At 38.4% G+C, this 26,902-nt stretch overlaps 1 protein-coding gene and 2 non-coding genes across 8 annotated transcripts in view; 1 reads left to right on the top strand and 2 right to left on the bottom strand.

Moving 5' to 3' along the window:
• Positions 1-26,902, bottom strand: part of NFIB (nuclear factor I B) — a 264,049-nt gene that overhangs the window by 197,977 nt on the left and 39,170 nt on the right. The gene's annotated exons all lie outside the window — the stretch shown is intronic.
• On the top strand, positions 16,457-16,528 carry TRNAH-GUG. Its single transcript has one exon. It is a non-coding gene; the product is annotated as a tRNA-His (tRNA).
• On the bottom strand, positions 22,565-22,636 carry TRNAH-GUG. Its single transcript has one exon. It is a non-coding gene; the product is annotated as a tRNA-His (tRNA).

The raw sequence follows: 26,902 nt of genomic DNA, 5'->3' as shown, positions 1-26,902 counted from the left end.
CTGCACAAACAGCACAAGGCCCAGGCTGTGCTTCTGAAAGCCAGAAATAATGCCTTAGTCTTTTGCAGTGATTGATGCACAATCCATGAAGAATACTGTGCCATGGTCAGAGAGGTTCACAAAGCTATGTGCCATTAAGATACCTGCTGATCTGTCTTTTACTTTCACTGTAACTTAAACAGAAAAATGTGGTGAGTGTTCCATGACTATATGGTCTTCTTTGTTTTTGTGAAGCTGTAGCCCAAGATTTCGAGTCAGATCCAGAAAAGGAATCAAACACAGAGACATATATGTCACAAAAAGGTCTGTATTTAATATTTAAAACAAAACCAGAAGAAAATTTTTTGCTTGAACAGATCTATGAGGCAAGTCTTTAGTTCAGGCAGTTCTGCCTAGTCTAATCAAACACACAAATAACCTTACTTTGACTAGTATATCTAGGGAGCTCCAAGCAGCTCACCTCTGCTTTCTGAAAGATTTGGTCTGACATCACACGAGTATCTTCAGTGTATATCCAAAGACTAGAACACAGCCCAGGATGTTGATACTTGCCCAGCTTGGGTAAGTAGAGACATTGTGCTTCATCTTATGACTGAGCCTGCACCTGAGGTATGCAGACATCTATTACAAGACAAGTTCTAAAGGGTTAAGAGATTTCAGTTTTACAGTGATCTTAGTAGCAGAGTAGCTGAGTTCTATCCTTTAACATTACAGGGGATGTTCCTGTTCCCATCAAGTCAACAGCAGAATTCTCATTAATTTCAGCATTAGTTGGGAATATTCAATGACCATCTGTCAGGGGAAAAAGATATGGTAAAAATTGGAGAGTTTTAAATACCTATTCTGAAAACCTTGATCCAAACATACTGAGATGCTAGCAGTTCAGGAAATGCTTTATTGATAACCCCTTAAGAAATTAACCTGCTGCTTTTCTCTGGTTATGGTTTTGTGTAAGGAAAGCTTAACCCTAAGGACATTGACATTTTACCAAATCTCCAAACAAACAGTCAGAGCACAGTTGGCTTTCAGTCATAAAGTCTCCTGGGCAAGCTGGAGTTTTGAAGGTAATAAGATAATTGCAATATTAATTTATATAGATAATTAAACAATTTAGTTAATTTATAATTTCTAATTATATGCTATATGTTATTTTTCCTGTATGTCTAAGTCTTGTGAGTAAAACCAGAACTCAAATGACTCTGTAAAGCCCACAAAGGTTTTCCAAGTTTCAACTAAATGTTGCCATCTACTGTTAGTATAATAATAATGATAATACTAAATAAAACATAAATGGGTGAAACTAGCACTGTAATTGTGGAAGAACTTCGTGGTTATTTGTGTCCTATTTTGCTGATGCACAAGGGACTTTTCTTTGAATGCACAGGCAATAATGAGTTCATAAATCCTTCTGTATGTCAGAAGGAGAATAGAGTTCATTGTTTGCAAGATCTCATTATGATTACTTTTCAGCTTCTAAAAATGTTGTAATAGTTTCCAGAACCAGCATTTATGGTATTCAGTATGTTGAGAGAATATAGGCTGAATCAAAAAGCTTGTTCTAAGTGTTCTTTGTCTATGCTTTTTTTTTTTTTTTTTTTTTTGGACCCAGGAAAGTGATAGTGCCTTGCATAGCAGATTGCTAAATATTTTACTTCTCCTATTAAAAGTTAAAAGCACAGACACACATACATGCGTGCACCCTTTACTGAAAAATCCATAAGGGACACATCAAGATCAGGCAAGAGTATCTTAACTGAGGACATAAATCTGTTACAGAGTTACTATCTGTTACAGAGTGCTTCTGTTCTGAGCTGACAAGAGCAAACTACTTTTTGTCTTTTACTTTATGTACAGCAGAAACTGAATTAAAAATTGGTTGAAAGTCTCAAAGAGGAAATTATCTCTGAAGCACCAGAAGTGAAGGCAATGTGCTTTTCTCCTCTATGTGATGCTGGAGCAGGAGGTGGATTTCAAACAATTATAGGATTTCTGAATTCCTGCTGTGTGTACCTTAACTGGCATACTGAACTTTTTTTTCTCATGTCCCATATTTGCTCACTGAAAAGAACCCACTGAATTTTCTACATCAGATTTTGATGAAAGAGTAAAATCTATTTCCCTAACAAAGCCTAACATGTTTCAAACAGAACTTCCCATAACATTGAGAAATCCTCTGCTCCTGTGTTCTTTTACTACATTCTCAGAGAAACAGTCTCAGCTGCCTGTCACAGGTGCAGGTTGTGAAAAAGCTGGAGGCATTCCATACTGTCTAGAATGGAAGGAATGTAAACACAGAAAGAGCAAAACCCATGGCTAGTGTCATGCAGTGCCACCTGCACCTGAAGCTGTGAATTGTAAGTGATGTTTCAGTAAGGCTGCGGAGGCTTGGTGTTGCTGCTGATGGAGCATTGATGTAGAATGGCTCTTGATCAGCTGTATAACACAGACATAAAATGCAAGAAATATTAGTCATGGTTATTGTTTCAAAATACACTTATTCGAGGTACAGGAAAGTGAACTTTTGTGATAAAAGTTCTGATCCAGCAGACAAGTGCAGTTCTGTGAGGTGCAGTCTAGGATAGATTGAGAAACATAGAACAGTAGCCCTGGATCCTGGAACTCTGTGCTGGATAGCTTGTTTCACCATTGTGCGTTAGCCAAAAGTAGTTTCAGAAATAGCATACAGGTCTCTTCGTTAAGAGGTTATGCAAAACAGGCCAAAGCACCAAGAACTTTTTGAGACACAAAATGGATGGAGTTAGGAAAGCCCATACTTAGCTGGAGTTGATATGATCAGGGGACATGAAGAGCAGCAATAAAGGATTCTGTGGAAAAGTCTAAGACTCCCAGTGACATCTTTGCCTTGATTTTTTACTGGTTGTGCTTGTCTTCAGGTCTCCTGGGTCCCTAAGCCTACTATCAAGGCCTTGGGGAATGAAACATTGCCCAGGGTAGGGGAGGGTGGAGTTAAAGGCTACTTAAGCAGTTTGTGTTCCAAACAACTCCATGAGACCAGATGGAATGCCCCTCAGGATGTTGTGGGAGCTGGCTGATGCCCCTGTGACACGCTCTGTACAATCTTCAGATTGTCATGGTGTTTCAGAGAGAGGCTCCTGATGGCTTAAGAAAGGTAAATAATGTAGAGCCATGTTCAAAAGGGTTGAGGAGGTGGGTCTAGGGATATCAGGCTGGTCAGCCTGACCTTAGGTCCATGGTAAGATTATGAAGCAGATCCTCTGGGCAGCCATGTCTAGATGACTGAAGGAGAATAAAGTGCATAGACAATATCCTTAGGAAGGACAAATAACACCTGGCCAGCTGTATTGCCTTCTGTAACAACCCATTTAGACAAGAGGAGAAATGTGGATAGTGTTTTCCTCAGCTCAATGAGGCCTTCAGAGCAATCTCCTGTTTACAGATGCATTGGTGAGATACAGATACTACAGAAAAACTATACAGCAGGTGGAAAAGTTTCTGGATGGCCAGGCTCATAAAGTAATGATCAGCATTATGAAATCTGCTATTGGGTACTTGTGATATTGTTCAGGAATCAGTCAGGGACTAGGAAGTGTTTAAAGCAGTATTTTGCTTGTGTATTTTGTAATTATGAATCTTTTGATTGAATAAAAAGCAAAATTTTCTGGCTTTCAGACTCTTTAAGAAACTGAATCCAAGCATATGCTGTGATTTTCTACTTTCTTGGACTTCCTAAATTGTTTTTCCTTTGTTTGATACTGGTTCTTGGGCTAGAATTGTCAGTCTATAGTTGTCAGTCTGTTGAGAGAAGACTGGTCATATCAAGCTATTGCTAGATGCAATAAAGGAAGCATCTTACTACACATGAGAAGAAATGCCTATTGCCAATAGATTATCATTTTGCCATCCTTTACTGTGGCTTTCCCAATCCGAAACTCTTCTGGAAGGTGTCCTGCATTAGCTCTAGTGCCTTTTCAGTGGTGACAGTAAAAATTGCTTTAGAGTTAAAAAAAACCTAGCTCTAATTTTCCTAATTCTGGTGATAGGTTGTCTGGTGGACACAACAAAAAAAAAAAATCAAGTAGAAGATATGGCAATGTTTTTACTAGGAATTCCCCCATCTAATGCTATCAGTGAAAACATTTCATAAAAACCCACAGTGGAGGTATCTGGCTTCAGCATATTCATAATGTTGCTCTTCTGTGGCAAGGAGGCATTAAAAGGCATTAAATGGCATTAAATGTCCTGTTCATAGATGAGTTGTGGTTTTTATCTCCATGAGCAAACACTCATGGTGATGTTTTGTCCATGGTCAGAGCAGAGGTATGGCATGAAGAATGAAGCTGTGGCCAAAACAGTCTTCTCTGTGCAGGAGAAGGCTCGGTGGGACTCTTACCAGTGTATATGAATACCCGAGAGGAGTATGTGAAGAAGATTCAGTCAGGCTCTTTCCTGTGGCATCCAGTGACAAGAGAAGAAGCAATGCGCACAAATGGAAACACAGGAGGTTCCATTTGAATGTCAGAAAACACCTTCCCACTATGAGACTGACAGGCTGCCCAGAGTGGTGATGGAGTCTCCATTCGTGGAGATAGTCAAAAACCAACTAGACGCTGTCCTGGACAACCACTTCTAGGTGTTTCTGCTTGAGCATGGGGTTGAACCAGGTGACCTTCAAAGATCCCTTCCAAGCTCAACTGTTCTGTGATTCTGAGCAGGTTTTCCCCATAGGAAATGGTGGCATGATCTACTAATCCCATCTTGTTTAACAACAGCACTTTTCTACTTTTCCAGTAGTTAGCAGCGTTATGGTTAGATAGGAAGAAGTGGAAGGCAATATGCAAATGGAAACATGTAGCTATGCTTAAACACACTATCCTCCTCTAACCATGTAACCAAGCAAAGGGTTCCTGCAGTTACCTTAAAGACAGTTTTGGTCCTTCCTCACTTTCATTTTTGTTGTTTCTTCATTGTATGCATATTATGGGTCAAAATTTAAATCACTTGAATAAAACCCAAAAGGGTCCAGTTATGTAACAATCAGTTATTAGATTGCTACAAAAATCATAGGAGTTAGATGCAGTGGGATTTATGAAAACCAGCTCCCAGAGGGTATAACTTTAGATGTGCAACATAATACAATTTAATAGTGAACATGCTGTTCGTCTGTTTTGGAGAAAAGCTAATCTTTCCAAGAAAGCTTTCTAGGCATTATTGGTCACAGTTCCTGGTAAGGACAGAATGTCACAATCATCTATGCAACTTTGCAATTTGGAGCAGAAACATGTCACACTTATTAGAAGCTTCTCAGTTCGTACACATCAGTTAGCATATGCTGAGTCCAGGGACAGCAATGATCCAAAGGAGAAACATATTTAAACTGGGCACATTTTGTCATAACTGGCTTTTGTTTTGTACCAAACTTTGAAAAATGAGGGCTTTTTTTTTAGATTGTGTGAATTGCAGTGTCATCGAATGTAATTATTCTGATTTTCATGTCATTTGGTTTTTTTCCTTAAGCAACTGCTGGAGACTGAGGATTATATAATAATTATAACCACATAGTTATAACCATCTAGTAATATTTATAACCATATAATTATAATTAATAAATATTATACCGTAAAACTATGATGATATGATCATAGAATCATAGAATGGTCTGGGTGGGAAGGGACATTAAAGATCACCTAGTTCCAACACTGTGGCCATGGTCAGGGACATCTTCCACTAGACCAAGTTGCTCCAAGCCCCATCCAACATGGTCTTTGAACAGCTCCAGGAATGGCACCTCCACAACTACTCTAGACAAACTGTTCCAGTCTCTCACTACCCTCGCAGTAAAGAATTTCTTCCTGATACCATATCTAACCCTACTCTATTTTAGTATAAAGTCAGTAAAACAATAATCTCATCTTTTGTTAAGAAAAGAGCATCCCAAAATGTAGTTGCATGGTTTTTTCTCACCTTTTGAGCAGCCCTTCAAAAAATGTGCTCTCTTGCTGTCTTAATGGTTTCACATAAAATCTCACAATGTCTGAACAGGTCTCAGGATTTTGAAAGACAGGGCTGAGCAATTTTTCTGCTGTGACGGAAAAGAGATGTGAGGTATACCAAGCAGCAAATTAAACTCTTCAGTGCTGAAAGAGACATAACCAAATTTCCTTTACTATTAAAAATCTTAGTTTCTTTTCACAGTAAGGACTGACTTTCTAATGACTAGTGAAAAACACTGGTCTTGAGAAAGGCATCTTTGTCCGTTTGAACCCAGTAGTATTCATCAGTGCTCCAACACTCCTTGCAGATAATACTTTCACATCTTTTCCTTTAAGTGGTGCTTTTAACAAGCTAGATGAATAAGAAAATCTACTTTCCTGAAATGAATGGCAGAGCCCCAATCACTGTCCAGCCCTCATCCACGGAACCTAGGCAGATTCATATTCTTTTCTGCAGATCCAGCAGAGGGAGCATCCAGAAAAAAGTGCTCAATTGAAATAACAAGTTGTTTAAATTTTGGGGAAAGAACACATTGCCTAACCACATGAAAAAAGTCAAAATTATATGAAACAAGTTATTAAGTCTTAACAGACAAATCATTTGGAATGATTTTCATGCACAATTGTGTAATCTAGTAACACAACACAAAAAACCCCAAACCAAACCAAAACAAAACAAATAACCAACCAGCAAACCCCATGATCTGTGTTTGACTGTAATAATATTTTCATTGTGCTACATTTTCAGTCAAAGTGAAGTCTAAAATCAGGATCAATTCTGTCATTTCAGTCACCATAAAAATGTATGTCATGACAGGTATGGCAGTTACCTCTTTCTGCTTAAACTTATTATTAGTATAGGGCAATAGCATCTAAGTAAAACTATGGAACTGTATTGGTTAATACAGAGGAAGGCTTTAAATACTTCCAACCTATTATCGTTGTTCAGACTGTGGTTAGGTGTTTGGGTTTGAGACACATTTAGGACATCACTATACTTGCTGCTGTTAAAATTATACACCTATTGTGGTTGACCTTCTTACATTTTTTCCATCTAAGATTTGAAAAGCATCTTTCCATTAGCCATGATAATTTACTTTATTGTCTTGATCTTACAGATATCAAAAATAATGTTGTCTGGATTTTACAGATACGAAAAAAAAAGGATTTGTAGTTAGACATCTTGCTGAGGACTGGGTGAGAACAGAGAAGAGAATTCAAATACCTGGTCTCTATTTGGTTTGCTCTCTCCACAAAATACCACAGTAATGAATGCACTGCAGACTGAGGACACTGATAGCGTGCTGCAAAATGGGGAAGATAAGGTCATGTTTGATAAACATTTCTTAGTGTTGGCTGTTACAGAAGAAGTGATTAATTGCCTCTGACTTATATTAACCTTTTCAGGTTATATCCATTTAAGACAGCTCACATAATTATTTTTTGGTAATTACTTGATTGCATAAGTATTAGGATTGTATAACTGTAATTGCTACTAATGCATCCTAAACAGAGTTCTTTAATTATGCTTAGGAGTATATCTGATTTTGAAATGACACTGACATATCATTTATATTATTAATATCTCAATATCATAGGCAATATACTATCTCTTCTGAGAAACAGAGATTTGCTAACATTAAGAAAATACATCCTCACAGTGCCTTTGAGGGTCAATTTACAGGTGTGTTCTAGTTTTGGCCAGGACCCAGAGGTTTATTCCATACCACTTTACACCATTGCCAGGGGAGGGGGCAAGGTACTCACGGTCTTCCAAGAAGAAAGGTGAAAAACCAGTGGCATTACCTGCCACTGTTCATGGTCTCTAGGTCCATGGTCAGCATTTTTGCATTTGGATTTGCTCTTTTCCATACTTTTGTTGTTAATATTGTTGCTGTTACCATTTGTTTTATCTCGTTGTTTACAGTAAACTGTTCTTATCTCAACCCATTATCTTCACCTTTTGTACCTCCAAATCTCAACTCCATCCTGCCGAAGTGGCTAGGGGAAGGGAAATGGGGAGTGAACCAGAAGCATCTGATTTAGAAGAGTCTCAGTAGGGGCACTGAATTGGGAAGTACCAGTCCTAAACCACGACAAGGTGAAAAAACAATCTGCAGATTGAATGATATGCCTGCTGCAGTCAGCTGATGCAAGCCTATGGCCAACCTTCTTTTCATATTGCTGACAGGTGAGGTATCAACCATCCTAGCACAGAGGAGCTAGGTTAGTATTGCTGTTCCCTGTCAACATTCTCCAAAATCAGAAGTGTTTATGTCTCACTCATAACTAGTCTTTCCCACCATGAAAGATGTTTAGAGAGCACGTGTCATCCTGAGGGCCCAAGGAGAGGATGAGCACAAGGCTGGTTATGCCAGCGGTTGTGAACTGGTTATAATCTCTGGTGAAGGTAGTGGTGATTAACAGAGGAGGGAGGCAGCAGTAAACCCAGTTCAATTACAAACAGAACAGGATGTGAAGCTGCAATCACTTTGCAGCCCCAAACCTTATGAAAGCTCTTTCCTCATCACATGTTTAAGATGATTCTGATGTACATCAAAAAGAGAAAGATAGGAACATGGTGAGAATTATGTGGCAAACAACACTACTGCTTACAGAGAAAACCTGGTGTCACTTTCCTTTTGGCAACACATACAACTATTTTTTTCCCAAACCCACTATCTATTAAAGGGAGATTTTCAATGAAACAAATCAGATAATATTAATGAAAATCTGAATTCTTCAAATATTCAAAATGTAGACATAACTGGTTAAATCACTATGAAATAACAACCCTCTGTTTAGAGGATCAATTTAATAGCCACTGAACAGATTTTAATAGTTTTTAATTCAGTTCTGAGATTCAGTTTATAATATTATCCAATTCCTAGACTGATTTTCAACCTGGTAATAACTTAACATTTTGTTATTTCACAGATATAATTTGACCAATTGTTTGAGCTTTTATAAAAGTAGGTATTCTCTAAAAATGTTCAAACAGCTCTCTCAGACCATTCAAATGCAGAGAAAAGCATCATGAATTAAATTTCTGAAGGAAGTCAGAAGTTTGACATTATTATGCCTGTTTCTTATGAGCTCCTGCTAGCTAAAACATAATTACCAGACAAATATAAGCCAAATAATTTTTATATTCTGCAGCTTTGGAACATAAAAAAACATCATGAATATGAGATCTTAACAAATTTTAGCTGAATGTAGAGCCTTAAAAAAGGCAATTGGGGATTTTTTTAACAATGTATGTGTGGGGTTTGGTAGAATTTTTTTGGTTTATTCACTTGTTTGCATTCAGCAGATACAATAAAAGACCATATCACGGAGTGTAATGTCTTTGTAAATTTAGGACTGAAAACACTACAAAGTTCTGCCACCTCCAGAGTTTCAAAGGCCTCTACTAGAAGTGGCTCTCATTTTTTCATCCTCTGAGCAGCATTTTTCTTATTCCAAATAGCATATTCAAGAAGTAATTAGCACAACAAAATCTGATTATAATAATATGAAGACCCTTGTTTTAATGCTAACCAACGTAATATTTTTTAAAGTTTTCTGGTTTGTTACCAGGAATAGAAAATGAATTTATGCAGGATTTATAGTGCAGGTTGTTGAGCTGGTCCTTTAGGTAGATTTCACCGCACGCAATATAAGGGTCGCAACTGAATTAACAAAAGCTTTCCCTGGAAAGATAAAGGTGTACAATAAATAAAAGAAAACAAAAATTACAGTATATTTTCATTGCAATCCAAGAAGTCTCACAGAAGCAGGAAAAGTGCTAGCATGTTTGTGGTCGACATTTGACAGTTGCCAATGGGATGATGTCAACAGGGAAATGAATTTGAGTTCTCATGGGCACCCTGGTACACTGCTGTTATCTCATTGACTAGTAGTATTTTACCAGCCTGGTGCTTTAGACTGTGTTGTCAGCATTATACAGAATGAACTTGTGATATACTTATACCATCCACTATGCCTGTGAGGTTGTTTAAAGAATCTTTAAGTCTGAAGAAAACTTACGAGGAAAACAGATCAGGAAAGATTTTTGATAGCCAAACAACAGCAAGAATAGTCCTACATAGATTATGTACAAGGACTTGAACATGGGATGTTCTGAGCAATGTTCTGGTGATACCAAGGTTACCTTTCCTTGAAAAAAAACATTTGTAACAGGAGGGGCAATATCCCTAAAAAGGATATTAGATATCAGAGAAGAAACCTGAAAGCATCTGTACAGAAGGTGAAGCACCGTTTCAAGCAAAATTGTACTAAGATTTGACCAATTTGCACAACAGTTCATATCTGCTTATGGATCTGCTTATGGACTATCTTGTCTTTTATTAATTTCTTATTACTTGTGTTGTGACATGATTTTACACTGGAAATCATGACCTACAGGAGCACCTGAAAGACAAAAGGAATCTGTGTGAGTTCCTTTGGGAACTGGTAGATGTTTTTTGTTTCCTGCAACTGCAATGGGTGCAGTCTGATAGCTGAAGGTAAATGCTTAGATATAGCAGCAAAATTTGTAAAGTTGCTTCAGCCACAGGTGCTATGAGCTGACAACAGTAGGCAAATGTGGCTGTCATCATATATCTATACCTTCAGGACCTCAAGGCAAGACCCCCTGGCAGAGATTAATATTTCTTCTGATCCACACACTTCTGATGTTTCCTAGAAATGGCAATATATTGCTAGAAGCATATATACTATGCTGCTAATGACTATTCATGTATTAGAGGAATTAAGCGACTAGCCATTATGATAAAGATTTCAGGAAGCCAACAAAGTGTTTTGAAGTGAAGAAGCACAGGACTTGAGATGCACAGAATGAAAAACCAAGGCGTTCATATTTGCTGGTTGATGCTAAGGAGGACAATGCTGCCTAGACCCAGGTGAAATTACAAGGTGTTTGGCTGTAGAATTGCAACAAAAAGGTCATTTCATGCTTTGTTACATAAGTCTCTTGATGGAAATCTTTATATTGGAATATTTGAGAAAAACCTGTTTATTTCCAAGAAGAAAACATCAACCTTATTAAAAAATGTTGAGGTTTCATATGCACCTTGTTTTACAAAAGCTAAGCTTCCAAGAGTCTAATGCATTTTCAAACAATTTTTCTTTTTATAAGCAATCTCTTAATTAAAAAAAATGGCTTTGTAATCCTTTTCCTATTTTGAAAGATGATCAGGTACCATCCATGATCAGATTCAATCTGGTTATAGGATTGAAATTATCAGATAAGTATTCCCTTGTAACAGCTGGTCTGAAATTTTTGCCAGTCCTCTGTATAAGAGAGGTGTGTAAACATTTCTTTTGTCTTTTTGCCTCATGGTTATTCTTTCCAAGAACAAGCTGTAAATCAAGTTAAATGTAGCTTCTGGAAAATTCCTCTCACTACTGCCATAGTTATCATAGAATCAAAGAATAGTCTGGGTCAGAAAGGACCTTAGAGATCATCTAGATCCAGCCTCCCTGCTATGGGCAGGGCCACCTTCCACTAGACCAGGTTGATCCAAATCCTATCAACCTGGCCTTGAGCATTTGAATGGGGCATCCATAACTTCTCTGGGCAACCTGTTCTGGAGCCTCACCACACCTACATGCTTTTGTAAATAGCCTCTCTCCACCTCTTTTGTAGGCTCCCTTCAGGCACTGGATGGCCACAATTAGGTCACAATGAAGCCTTCTCTTTCCTGGCTGAACAAACCCAATTCTCCCAGCCTTTCCTCATAGGAGAGGTGCTCTGGTGGAAAAGTTTCTTCTGAACAAATGCAGTACAGTACTGTCTGAACAGCCAAGCCATCTACATTTGTTTGGCTGCTCTGCACTCTAACACCCAAAAGTCAGAATTTTGCAAGTGGGTCTTTTTTGTTTGTTTAAAATGGTGGCCTTGACTGTACCTATCTCTGTATCTACATCAACTATGAGTACAAAAGATAGGATTTCAAACCAGAAGTCTCCTAACAGTCTGTTCCGGTCTGACATGCTCATGACAGAGGGACATATCACCTCTAAACTGCTTTAGAGCTAGAACAACCTTCAAAAATAAAAAAAATAAAATTAATACCAGTCATGAATTAAGACAGATTTTGTCATATGTGTGCCAGACAGACTGAAACAGCTGGATGTGATTGGTGCTGGCTTTCAGTATCTGCTCTTTTTCTCCTCTGGTTTCTTTTCAACATTATGTGAGTCATGTTTCTGCACCAGAACTCCAACTCAACAGAGTAATAGGACATTTTATGGATTTCCTCAGGATCACATATGTCTAATTTGCCAGACAGGTTTACTTAAAGGTAGGTTTATTATCCAGTGTATTGTTTAGACACTATAAAATTCATATCTAAGTAAAAAAACATTCACTAGCTTTTACATTAAGCCAGTACTGACATGAGATGAGAAATTAATTTTAAAAGTGATTTTAAATTGTGAGATATTCATCATCAAACTCAGGTTTCAATAAAGGATTTTTAAAAAAACTTTATTGGAAAAGACACTAACACACTTCAAAACCGAATCTTTTTTCTGTCTAATGCTACATTGCATACATACCCTAAGCATTCTGCAGTCTGCATTGAATTCTTATAAAATCTACCACACATAACTACTCAGACAACTAAAAAATAAGTATAATTAGAGGCTCAATTTCTACATTTTGAATAGTTGCAGAGATAATACTGTGTTGCAAGCATTTAGTTTAACCACAAGAACTTTTCAGGCTAATTTAGTGACTCCTTGTCTTTAGGATGATTGCAATGAAACTTGGTTTATCAAACAGTTTGCTTTGGAATGCACACCCCTTAGGGAGGTCCACTTACTTTTCTCAGAAAAGTGCGCAGGCCTTAGCAGCTGAGTTAGCTCTTCTGCATCCATAGCATAGCCCGGGAAGAAGTCTCTTACTCTGGGGCTGTTTTGATGGAAGTTGTGTTACTATTTAAGTGTGCAATAACCCATAGCATGTATCCATGCTCTCCTTTACATTGCTATAATTACACGGGAACAGAAGTTCAGTGAAAATTTAAGTCATGATACACAAGGAAAGAAAGGCAGTAACATAAGGTGGGTGACACAGTGAGGGGATTTTACTAGCAGCAACAGCAGAATCTGAACTGTAGCAGTAACATTTCCTGCAATGTTGAGAACTGTACTACAGATGACTCCACAGATGCCTTGGGGCAGAGGTCTGCTCCACCACTGTGAGTTAGAAGACCCATATACCCAAATGTGGGTCTTGCTGTGCCCTAATAGCCACACACCGAACACAGAAAAGATGACTTTCGCTCAAATCTACTTGCCTCTGAGTTTTACCTTATTCTGGAACCCTCTTTTCTTTGATGTTGCCATTGCTTGTTCTAATGTAAAGCAGCCTTACAACCCTATGAGCACAGCTAAGTTTCTTCTGCTTCTGCTACCAAGTTAGGCCCAACCACTGGATCATTTTTGAATTGAAGCACTGGAAAAACAGTGTGTCAAGATTATTTCAAAGAGACCTGCTGGTGTTCAGTACCATTAGGTCAAGATTCTGAATTTCCAAATGGATCAACGTCTTACCTAAATTTCAGCAAGTGCAGGCAATTAAAGAAACTAACATGCTATCAAACCAAATAATTCCCGGAGGCACATGCTTTGTATTCAGACATGCTGACAAGTCTAATGTGACAGGTTTTCCCTTGATGCCAACAGCAACTAGTCATGTTTTACAGTGACAAATGCACAAAATGAGTCAAAGACAGAAGCTTTGATTCTTACCTAGTAATGTTGCAAACATGTTTTTCAGTTTAAAACATTATAAAAATCACTCCTTTTCTTGAATGACACACAGTACCATGCAATTAGTAGCTTTGCACTGGGTTTTCTGACAAGAATATGGTTTATTTTCAACAAAAGAGACTAATGGAGGATGGAAGCAAGAGAGAGAGATTACTGGGCTGCAAGTAGGCCTTAAATATGAAGTGGATAGGGATTTTATCTACATTAGATTATGCACAAGTATTACAGATATAAAAGTCTTTCATTTAACACAAAGTTTTACAAAGAATTGCAATTAAAGCTATGCACACATGTTTAGGTGCAGAAATATGGCCCTGTGCACTGATAAAATTATTTAGACCTTTGGATCAAATCCAGAACTGCAAATACTGGGAGAGAATAAAATCCAATAAATGGAATTAATTTGCAACACAATTGTGAATATTCCCATTATTATTCCAACACATACAACCAGGTACATTGGACGAAGATATTTAAAAAAAAATAAAAATAAAAGAAAGAAAAAAAAGAAAATATTGTGGTTTGAATACAGTGGTAAACTGACATATTTAAATTTATTTCTGGCTGCTAGATAGCCAATTCCTTTTTTCATAATCACTTGGAATTTGCCTGAAACAATGTAATCTATATTCATTCACCTTGGCAAAATGAGAAGCTGGAAAATTCCAGGAAATCTTGCTAATCCCATTTAAACATTCATATCCGTGACTGGGTACCTTTAACTCCCAGGAAAAATATGGCACACACGTGTGCTGGGCAAGATGCATGTTATAAAGCCTTTTTCAATTCTGAAAACATAGAAGAAGTCTTTGTACCAACTAAGATGCTCAATCTCTAGCTATTGCTTACTTCTCTGGTTCACACAGACTTTGTGGGTTTTGACAGGGAAGGTTGTCAAGTTTTCAGTATCCCATTTCTTGGCACTCATGGACTCCCTCTGCTCAACTGCCTGTGCTGTTAAGCACATATATACATTTCAGAAATGTTAAAAAAATATTTTCAAGCACTGACATTTTATTTTTGGTTAACAGGTTTGGGTTGCTCTTATTGTTGGGGTTTTTTCCCTTTCCTGAGGATCCGAATCATTGAGGCTGCCTGGTCCCTCTGGAAATCTCAAGTACCACGATGACTTGAGCAGGGCCAGCCACAGCGAGTTGCTCAAGACCATATTGAGTCAGGTTTGCATACCTCAAGGAGGGAAATTCCACAACCTCTCTGGGCAATTGCTGTTTAACTACTCTCACAGTAAATAAGTTTTTCTTATATTTAAAAGGAATTTCCTTTATTTCAATTTCTGCCCATGACCTGCTGTCCTATCACTGCATACAAAATATAGGAGCCTGGCTCCAACATCTTTACCCTCCCATCAGATATTTATGCACATTGATAAATTCCCCCCCCTAAGCCTGCTCTTCTTGGGTGTAAAAAGTCCCAGATTCTCTGTTGAAGCTGCAAGCCCTTCATCATCTTAGTGGCTCTTCTGTGAACTCACCCCATCATGTTCACGATTCTATTGCACCCAAGAGCCCAGCACTGGCCACACCACCCAGATGTGTCCCACTGGTGCTGAGGACAGAGAGAGGGTCACCTCTCTTGACCTGTTGTTATGTTCTGCCTGATACAACCAGGCTGGCTTTCGGTCTCTTTGCTACTAGGGCACACTGCAGGCTCATAGTCAGCTTGGTGTCCATCAGGATTCCTAGGCCATTTCCTGTCAAGCTGCTCTCCTGTTGGTTAGCCCCCAGCATGTGCAGGTGCATGGGGTTGTTCATCTCTGGGTGCCGGGTTTGGAACTCTCACTTGTTGAGTTTCATGGAGTCTCTGTCAGCCATTTCTCCATCCTGATGAAGTCCCTTGTGATGGCAGACAACCATCTGGTGTATCCACCAATTCCTTCCACTTTTTTAACTAATTAACAAAATTGTGAAGATACTTGGTATTATCAATCTTTGCTTGCTATCACTGTCAGACACAGAATTAAAAAGTGAGACAAAATGGCAGATATTACATCTTTAATAAGACAATTATTAGAATAACTCTACTAAGAACACTTGTGTTTTGAAACATTAATTCTCAAACCTGAACAGAAATCCTTCTTTAATGACACACTTCTGTCAACATTTGTTATTTTACTAGATTTGATATTTTTCTGCCATGTCTGTTCAAAACCTGTCACAATCTGCCAGCTTGCTGTGACAGTCCAGTGGCTGGTTCTATGCGCTATGTCTGTGGCAACTTTGGTTCAAATCTGGCTTACAGCAGGAGGGGAACATGTGTTTTCGTGCTTCCTTTTCAACAGCTTTTAAAATAATTATGTAACTTCAAATGTACTTTCACCAGGTTTTCCCCCATTGCTTTCTGGAAACAGAAAGAAAAATCACAGACCAAAATTACTGCACGTTTGAAGACAGATGTTGGCCAAACAGAAGGCAATGGAAGATTTCATCAACAGACTGCAGTTGCCAAAAGGAGCAGCAATATTTTTCTGCCACCATAACATTTGTGCCTGTCTCTGGCATGTATTCTGAAGGCAGCGCCGTTTTCAGCTGAGGGATGCCCGGGGGTGCCGCAATAGCAGTGGCCACGCCGGGGAGGGTGGCCGCAGGTGGCTTGTTATAGCCGGCCCACACTAGGTGGCAATGCTTGCGCGGCTCTGCAAAGGGGGACAGGAAACACTGCATCGGACATGCCCTTCGCAGCCTGCCGTGATCGTATAGTGGTTAGTACTCTGCGTTGTGGCCGCAGCAACCTCGGTTCAAATCCGAGTCACGGCACGGTGGAAACGGAGTTGTTTTAGTCCTCACGTTTGGGCCCTGGTGCTGGAGACAGCACCGGGGAGGTGGCACCCACGCAAACCCTCCCTCGGCAGTAACTGCAGAAACGACTTCAGTGTCTGATGCACAGAAAAACAGGCGAGAGAAAGCAGTAGGCGCACAAAAGAAAGGTTCATACAGCTCATTGCTACCCGATAAGGCGGTTGGCACTCTTTGCACCATGAGTTTTTTGTCTCCTCCTGTGTGATTTCAAGAAGATCACACAGATGTTGCTGTACTAATGTTGTCTGGGACAACATTTTCTCTGATTTCACACTGTCAGTTTTTTAACAAATGTCCCTGCCCTCTCCCAGCAAACATTGATTTCTTTCTATGATCTGTGCCCAGGGATTACCCACCACAAAGGAAAATTCCAGAAGAATTTTTCCAGAAAGAGCAGCAAAAGAGGCATGAAATTACATGCAAATTATTTCTTTACTGTGAGGCCATATAGTATCTTTACTCCAATAATTATGCACTTATGAGACGAGTAACCAATAGTAGCAAATGGAAGACATCGTGTATAGGTATAAATTTGATAAAAGAGAAGCAAGGCACTGCTGGAAGTGCAGTGTCCTTTTGGGGGGGAAGGATGATGCAACTGAGAGGATTCTGCCACAAGGCAGAAAAATGGTCTAATAAGATTCTCAGTTTTTCAAAGCAACATTCATTCCTCCTGCCTATACTGCCTGGTGGTCATTTCTGTCTATTAAGGCAGGGGTGCTAGGGACCAGTGATTTTCCAGTGTGAAAATGGCAAGGTAAGGAAGCTGGCTGAAAGGCACAAGGGAAGAAATTTTGAAGAAACACTGACAAGGGCCTATTGTTGGCACTTTGTATACTGTCTGAACCATATGGTAACACAGTTCTAATTTGTTATTAATAGAATATGCTCAAAAATTTATCAACAAACTTAGATTATGTAACCAATTGTAATTTTATCTGTAGATAGCTACACATGTTGATGACTGAAGTAAAAACTGCTCATTTTGACCAAATTATTTCTTCATACTGAAGCACATGGCCTGACTACAGGTAAAAAGAAGAAACAGGCTGAAAAAGGAGGAAGAACAAGTATTAATTTATGGCAAATGGATTTATTTCACAGTTTCTAACAGCTGAGGCCAGATTCTCAAAAGCTTTTCTTACTGAAGATAGTGTATGTCCTTCTGAGGTCAAACACTATTTAGGCAACAAGAGAGAGTCTTCACAACTCTTGGCAAACTTCCTCCAGCTGTCTGTCCAGAGCTAAGTAAGGAAGCGAGACTGTCTTGAAACTATTAAGATGAAAAGGGTTTTAAAGCAGGGTTCACATAACCATGAAGACCAGCAGGGAATATTTAATTCCATTAAACCCATCTATCAGCAAACAAAAATAAGAATGACCTTATGGTAAAACAAAGCTGGTGAATGAACCACAAATCTCTCTCTAGAAATTACATTTTTGTCTTTCTGGAAGACTTCATGTTTCTTGTATCAGGCCTTCTAGAGTTCTTTTGCAATTTATTTTTAAGTCAAGCTCAGTTCTTATGCAAAGAACCCCAACAACACAGCCTTCAAAACATATTTCCTGAGAGAATTTTCTATGATATGCTAGCTTTCTTACTGTTGCTTTACCAAAATTATTCAGACTTTGCTTTCTCAAGTGTAACAGTAAAATACCAATTTATCCCATGTGGTTTGAATACAGATATCTTCATGGCTGTATCATAAGGAATTTTACTTCTCTGTGCCAATACAAAGGTCAGTACACCTCCTCACCTTCAGCTGCATGGTAAATAAAAAAAAAGTGCAGGTCCAAGAACAAGCACATCCTAGTATGCCAGATTTTCCTAGAGTTTAGACACAAGTATGGAGGGTAAAATAAGAGGTTTGCTACTCATATTAGGGAACAACAACAGAAAAAAAATCATTATTTGAGGAGACTGGAAGCATGAGATCTAAACTTGGAATTCAGGAATCCACAAGAAAGAAGTTACCAGAAAAATTGAGGGAAGTCTGTTGCTGGCTCCATGCACAGTTTTCAGGTGCAAAAGGCACATAGGTGCTGGTTTTGCAGCACAGAGACACTGATTATGTTAACATTACAGACTGTGTTATGAAAGATGATTTTTGCTAATTAGCACAAAACATCAAAACTATACTCTCTTCTTAAAGATTTTTAAAGCACTGTGTTTTGAGATCCTTTTGGATGGAGGCTTTTTTGTGGTACAGAAGGAATTCTTTTGGAAGCAGTATCACAGCTGTATCACAGTTGTATCCTGAGTTGTATTTGGTGCAGAGAAACCACACACAGCATTTCTGCATAAAACAGTGGAGGAAAATGTTGTAAAACATTAAGCACAAGAATTAATTTCATGAAGCTTTGTGAAAGTGATATTTATCTTTCAATTGTTTTGAATCTGAATGAAAGAGCTGATTATGTTTCTGTGAAATGAGAACTTGGAATTTTAAGATGAAAACACATAGAGAAATAAAAACAACAACAACAACAAAGTGAAACATAAACCATTAGTTAGGTTTGGAGACATTTGGTGTGTTTGTATTTGTGCTGAGATTTTTGATGAAAAAGTAAAATGAGGCCCTACTCAGTAGCTTGAATTGTAGTGCAAAAGGTTGTAAGATTCAAATATGAGTCAAAGCTTAACCCAAAGCAGTACAAGTCAAAAGCTTAAAAAATTGAACAGTGGTCTTTACGTAGGTTCTGGTCCAGCTCTCTCCAGTGCTGCAGCTGCTGAAGCATTATGAATAAGAAGCAGTCTCATTTAGGGATGAGGACATGCTTTCTTTCAAGAAACACCAAAGACAGATTATGAGAACAGAACTGCAACACCAGACAGTGTTCATGTAGTTCTGTTTACACATCAGGCTCAGGAATCTCTCTGTCTGCCAAATTTTTCCCAATTACTACCCATTCTGCAATAATAGCCTGTAAACTCAGAGCTGAATTTCCAGAGGTAAAATCATCCCACCTGTGAAGTGAATTCCTGGCATTCTTTGTTAAAGCACAACCAGGTATTTAAGGTTTCAGAAGTTCTTTTTACCACATATTTCCTTTCAAAGAGTCTACTTGAACACAGCCTTTTGAAAGGATTTCAGAGGGGACCTATAAATTTTTAATATGAGCTGCACTCCTGTTAAGAGAATGAAAAAAACAGAATTAATTTGATTTGATGACTGCAGATTCAAAACAGTCACTGCCTTCTATCCTGCTCAACCCCCAATGTGGACATCAGACAGGATACAACTTCGCTGCACTCCTGAAAAACAAAGGAAGAATAACAGTAACCTACAATAGCTTCTATTAATGTTTCAGAAGTTTTTCAAGACTTTCCCTTCAGTGCTGCCTTTTTAAAAATTAGGTGTCTTTCTCTGTAACTTAAAAAGTCTAGCAGTTTTAGCCCTAATCAACAGCTAATGTTAAAATACAAGAACAAGAAACAAATCTCTCCCCAAGAACTTGGTGAGTACATCACAGTTTTTAGTTTCAGTGCCAAGAAGCAAAGTACTTGAGCTGGAGATGTGGAGATAGACATCTCCGTGTCCTAAAGATTTTAGATCTTATGCAGAATGAGCCATGCATGAGAACAATAGCAAGCACAAAATGACATGGGAGAGCTGCAAAGAAAGACATGTACTCTCTTCTCCTGCCTTGTTTTTAAATAACTATTAATTTCACGCTTGCTTTCAGCTTGCTGCCTAAAGGTAGAGAAGGCTGCTGAAGTGAACCTTTCTCTCTGGCCTCCAAATCGTCCTTAGACATTAAAAAATTAGAACTTCAGAAACAAATTATGTAAACCTGTTAATATTTTTAATATATTATTATTATTTAGACCACTGCTTCCATCTGGATAAGTGTTTTGTGTATGTGTGTGCTAGACATGATGACCTGCATATTCCAGAAACATGCAGGCAATTCTTTGTGTAATTCAAGGTTCAAAATCAGTTCCAGGATAACCTCTTTGTGTTTTCTAGTCTGCAATCCTGTTATCCCTGGAAACTCTTTTGCACTGAAGTTTTTGTTTTCTTTTTTCTAATGAGAAGGGAAAATTGATAAATATTTTCTCAGGAAGTGGAATGTTGGGAGCCATCTGCACTTGCATGCTTATATTCCAAAATGAAGCTGGTTTTTAATTGTCACTTTCTTGTGAGAAGAATAAATAACTGCAGGGGGAAGTTGTAAGAAAGGTCTGATACCTGCTTACACCATTCTTGATCTCAGTTTATAGCATGACCATTGAGCTAGCAAAACAAATATTGGTATCCGAAATAAAATAAATCAAAGAGAATAACCACTCTTTCCCAGTAAGTCATCATAAAACAAGACTAAATTTTTTGAAAAGTGATCTTGGAATTTTTCTACTGTCCTATTGAAATGCTTCAAAATCATCAATATTACTATAATTAGAAATAAGGTAATATTTAGCTACAGATGAACACTGGATAGAGAGAAGTCAGTTCCAGGGAGGTTGACGTCAAGCAGGGGTGAACTTTGAGTGCTTTAGCAGCCTCAGGATGATGCATGAGTAGAGCAAAATTTGAATTTCTTTTTTAGGACTTAATTCACTAGGACTGTTTAAAGAGTATGTGCACCTGTGATGAGTTAATTTGGTATTTCTGGATTTCATAAAATCTAACTCAGCAGATGACATTTCTGAAAGACTACAGCAGGGATAGAGTATGAAAGATCATCCTGGTCTCTTTCATGCTAGTGGATATTTCTAAATTGCTTTCTTTTGGGAAATCAGTCACATCTGTCTCATCAATTAGACCAAGAATTCACAAGCTAATTGCTCTGACATGCTCCTAAAAGGCTGAATGATATTTAGACAGGAAATTGAAGGCCAATCAGAGGAATAATCATAGATACTTTAAAAACACAACACAAAGAGCTCATGTGAACCTGAGGAAGGTCATAACATGCCAGTGATCACTAGTCTACTACACTAAAACTGGGACACCTAAGCCCACAGCCTCCAGAGGTGAAGTGCCCTCCCAGGCATGCAGGGCTTTCGTTTTTCCTGACAGTGGTGCTAAAAAAGATTTGTTTCGCTTCCTCACTCATACCTTTAGGATGGTAAAGAATTTTCCTGCTCCCTTGGAGAGAGAGAAAGGCACCTGTCATTCACACTCTGAAGCAGCTGGCGTGTTGTGTGAAGCTTGAATCCATCTGGGCTTCTTGGAGATGTTATCCATTATAAAGGTGCTGATGTCCCATCAGATGCAGCAGTGAGAGAAAAGCGGTGCTTGCTCTTGAATTGGCTCCATATCAAATAAAAGGACCAACTACCAGAAACTCTATTCAGTAGCTTTCAAATTATTTGATTAACTCATAATAATGATGTTTTATAGATGTAGTTACTACCAGTTATGTAATTTTTTTGTTTGGTTATTGCACAAACGGCTTTTAGTTACCATAACCAATTCACTAAATCAAAATGGTAATTTTAGAAATCTTCATGCTGAGAATCTGAGGTCATACTGCTCAGTGAAACAGGACAGTAAAATTACACACTGTTCCTACTACAAAAACAAAGAGAATCAATAGAAAAGTGATGGTTCCTCTTCTCTGTTACCAGCAAAGACCCTCTGCTAGCAGCAGTTCAGGCCTAGGTAAGCAGGATTTCCACATCTACAACTGTCATATTTCCAAGCAGTTCAGGTTGATTGCTTTATTAGAATGGGAAACTAGGAAAGATCAAAACCACAGAGGCTTCATAGCTCGGTCCAGACATTAAGTTAGCTGTAATGAGGAAAAGTTCCATGGTCACTATGAGGCTGCATTTATCAAAATATCCATAAAGATTAAATTTAAAAAATCCCACTTGGCAACAGGATTTCTGAATTAATACTTATGCTACATACTCTTTTAGAAAAACATTCTTATAAAAGTTACAGGGTTTCTAATTGCTTTCTCATCTTAGTCTTAGACATCACTAATAGATTACTTTTGGTATGCAATCTGTAATTACATCTCTTCAAAAGATAAACCACCCCCTGCCGTGACTCGGATTTGAACCGAGGTTGCTGCGGCCACAACGCAGAGTACTAACCACTATACGATCACGGCAAGCCATCAGAAAACTCAAATTAAAAGCGAGAATTTTTTCCCCTGGTGCTCTTTTAAATGTTATATAAATGGTGCCACCTGCAGTTTACACTGAGTGTTAGCAGCAGCTTGCTCTAAACCTTAAAATTAACTGCTGTCATCTCGAAATTGCTTCCAGACTTATTTTTCCTTATTCGTAATAATCCATGCTCATCAGAATTACCTAAACAAAGGCTCAGGATTGTTATAATATACTTTCTCCTTCCCTTAAAAGTCTTTTCAGAGATAGTTTTTTTCATATTTTGTCAGTAGTGGGGAAGGCAAAGTCATGACAAGAGAAAAGTCCCACAGAGTAGATACAGATTTAAGCAAATGATCAAAATCTATTGAACTGAAAATTACATTTGATTAGCTGAACCAGGTATGATTGATTCTGGTGTAAATGTTTTTATTGATGGACATCATCTTCCTTACTTCTGCCATAAGCACAGAACATAAAACATATCTTTTCCAGAATTTATGTTACCTCTGTGAAAGAATATGCTCAAACACTACAGACGAAGTCTGACGGGAGTAAGTCTTTTGCTTCTATGAATGAAGACCATCACCTAGTGTAACACTGAAGCTGAAGTTCTGAGTAGCACTTGCCCTTTTACAGATATTCAGAGAAAAGAAGACTGCAAACAACATTCCAGCAGGCAGAACAGCAAAAAAAATTACTAGTTCTTTCAAATGAAAGCTGCAGCAGAAACCAAGTTATATAACATAAAGAAAGATTAAAATGAGGAAAAAGAATAATGGGCAAACTCCAGGGCACTCAAGTCCTGTTCAGAAAATGCAGGCTGGTTTTTTGTGCTCACCCTCTCCAGTTATATTCATTATTTTAATACAAAATATTGTCTGCTTAACAGCCTTGGAGAGCACAGCAGCACCACCACTGCAGTGGTGCATGTCCCACTGAATCTCTGAAGAAGGAGAAAGACATACAAAAAAACTTACTAGACTGTAATATACGAGACCACTGACATGTCTTCAGCATGTCTTCAGCATGTTGAGATGTGGATTTACTCTGGATGAAGGTCTGCAGAGTGGGATAATTCATGAGTAGACTGTGCAAAAGAAACATCAGCCTGGGACTTTAAAATGCAAACTTACTAAACAAACAGACTCTGCTCCTCTCTGGTCTGCTCTGCTCTGCCTGAGGAGCAGAGGCTCCCACTGCCTTGTCAAACACTGGTACCTCTAGCACTCACATGGAGGCCCACCCTGCCAGTGGAGCTGCAGGAGAGAAGGAGAAATTCTGGTGGTTGGTGGGGGCACTTGGAGTAAAAGGGTGCTTTAATGGTAGGTTGGACTGCTGTACTTCACCCTACAGCCTTCCCCGATATCTTAGTGTGACTAGAATAGCATTTTTAACTCAGGGGTCAGCATACCCTTCCACAGGACAGGAAAATGGCATTGCTCAACATCATGGAGGTAAACAACCTAGAAAAAAAATTGTTCAGTAGCATCTTCTCTGAAGTTTCTTGTTGTTATAGACCGGAAAGTAGAGCTCTCAGAATATTTACTGCATTTCAATATGTATGGCTTTAAATAACTTTAGATTTTCTAATTTCAGATCTTGTTATTACTGGTTACCTGTCTCAAAGTAATGAACAACTTAGGTTTTGGGTCAGCTTCTCAGAACATACAGATTTCTCCTAAAGACAGAAGTCAAGTAAACATTATAGGTATACGTTTTTGTCCATGGCAACCCCCTTCAAAACAAGGGCATTAAGTAAAAATTACTGCAGAATACCATGAGGTGCTTTATAGCATGATAATCAGGAGACGATGGAGATTTTAAATGTGATTTAAATACTTGTGGCTGTGATGAGACAAGCTTCTTGCAAACTCTGGAACATGCATTGTTCCACTATAGTATCACCTCCCATCTCAGTCATAGGGGTGCTTTTATTTTTGCAGCAGCAAAACAGGTTTGCTAGGTTCCCCTCAAAAAATGTCATGTGATTTTAAAAATCCGGGTCAGAGAAACAACAACTACAAAACCCCCCACAACAATGCTGCATTTCCTGCCTTGCAGAGGCAGCTTTCACCTGAGAATAAAGCATGGGCAATAAAGCCATCAAAGGGTGTACCAGGAGGGTGAGAGAATGCCATCCATATCTCCAGGACAGGATGAACCTACTGCTCTTTCTGCTTCAAGGGCTGTCATTTTGCTGAGCCTAGGACAGAGAGACTGAGTACATGCAGGCAGCTTAGATTTACTGTAACAGGATTATACAGAAATATAGAAGAGTTTCCTATGTTGTGTATGTGTTTGCCATTTGGCTACAGTACCTTTCTTAGGCAGATTCTGCACAGAACTTCACTTTAGTTTGTGTATAGATGGAAAATACCATTAATGCCCATTAGAAGTAAAGCCTGGGCTGAAAAGACTCTTTGGCAATTCATTAGACAGCTCTGCCAGGAGCAGGTAGTATTTTCTTTTCTTCTACTAATATTATTTCTATTAGTAGGGCAACCACTCTTTTTTTCTGTGTGATCTCTTACACTAAGAGTCCTAGTACAGAAGAGTTACCTTGGGATTCATATTTTTCTTAGAATTCCAATACATTCCTAGTACGATGCTTTTATTTTGCTCTGTGCACTCCCATAATCAGTCAAAAAAGTCAAAAAACACAATGGAAGTGTCTATTATTTTCCCTTAGCCACCATCGTGTAACTTTTTTTAACTAATTGGTCCCCCTTCTAATGATTTTGTTTTTCTTTTCTGTTGTTCTTTTCTGTTCCTGCAGCTTTCAGTTTTCTTTTTGGTAGCCAGAGGCCTAGAGTGAATAAAATTATTCAAGCATTCTTCCACCAGAACTCTATCTGCTTACAGAAACAGAATATTCTCAAAGCCAGTCTGTCTACTTCTACAACTATGTATATTTAAATATAGACATTTATGGCACACAGGGAGCAAGTGACAGACATGGCTTAAGTCTTCAAAGCCACAAAATTCCATACCATCAGCATTACTTAGTTCCAACCACAGTTGTGTAATAAGCCTTACAGCACAACTCCTGTGTCAATGATGAGAAAATTGTCAGCTGCCAATCACCCCAGTTTGAACAAGCTACAGCCAGCAGAGTGCTCAGATCAGCATTCTAAAAACTAGGTGCACTCCTGTTCATGAACAGCAAACTTCTGAAGTCTATATAGCAAGTGGAATTTCCTACCCTGTTGCCCAATGCTCCTGGTATGCAGTCCAAGCCTGCACTGGTATTTCGTTCTGCCTGTTTCTGGTACAAGTGAATGTGTCATCTGTTGTTCCTTCATTTTGTAGCTTTTATCCTCTTGCAAAATCCTCCATCTTACTGTATATTCATGCAGATTGTATTCCTACAATTGAAGATCCTTATGGGTGGGAATTTTTTTCCTAAGTGATTCTTGCTCTTTAAAATTTTTTCATACTATTCAAGGAAAACATGTAAATAAAATTGGATTATCAGAATGTGCACAGTGGCTTGCCTGAGGTGGAGCAAAATTTCCCTGTACCTCCAAACAGGGACTGAGAATAGGAAAGGTCTCAGGATGTTCTGTTATTGTCATGTTCTTTTAAACTCTAACAGAACATAAACACAACTTCCCATTGAACATCTGTTGTTAGCAAATTAGTTGAGGTATATCCAAGGGAAGGTTTTTGTATATATACTGTTCCCAAAATTTTTTTTTTTTTTTTTTTTTTTTTTTTTTTTGTAACACAACAAAGCACTTTCATTTATAGCCAGGAGACTATCATGTGTATCCCAACAGTTGCAAACCACACAAGAGGGAGGATGACTGTTAGGCAGGTTTATAGTTTGTTCAGCACCATGCTCTCTCTTCTGATGAAGAAAAAGAGGATATGCCTTGTTAAGCCAGGATTTTCCAGTCCTTTTCACAATGCTGCATTTTAACTTTTCAGTGGTTTCAGCTTTCTACATAGCAGCACGTTCTGCACACATACTCTTGCATGATAGGTAAGTCTGGAGAAAGCAACCAGAGAAAAGTTAGGACATAAATCACATCTGCATTCAGCCCAGACACTTGCAAACATCGAAGGACAAGTGAAATTTCTTACAAGGAGATAGTAATAAGCAAGGCAGTCAAACCAACAAAACTGAGCTAAGACCTCATAAGTTATATGATCTATATATGATAATGGTTCTTAGACTGAATATGTCTTGATAAGAGTATTCAACTAAACATTCAGAAAAAAAGCAGGTATTTGATCACTCTGTGTTTATTGTGAGCTCTTTC

This window comes from Corvus cornix, chromosome Z (genome assembly GCF_000738735.6).
Source record: "Corvus cornix cornix isolate S_Up_H32 chromosome Z, ASM73873v5, whole genome shotgun sequence".
Taxonomy (NCBI): domain Eukaryota; kingdom Metazoa; phylum Chordata; class Aves; order Passeriformes; family Corvidae; genus Corvus; species Corvus cornix.
This window is presented reverse-complemented; position numbering and strand designations above follow the sequence as displayed.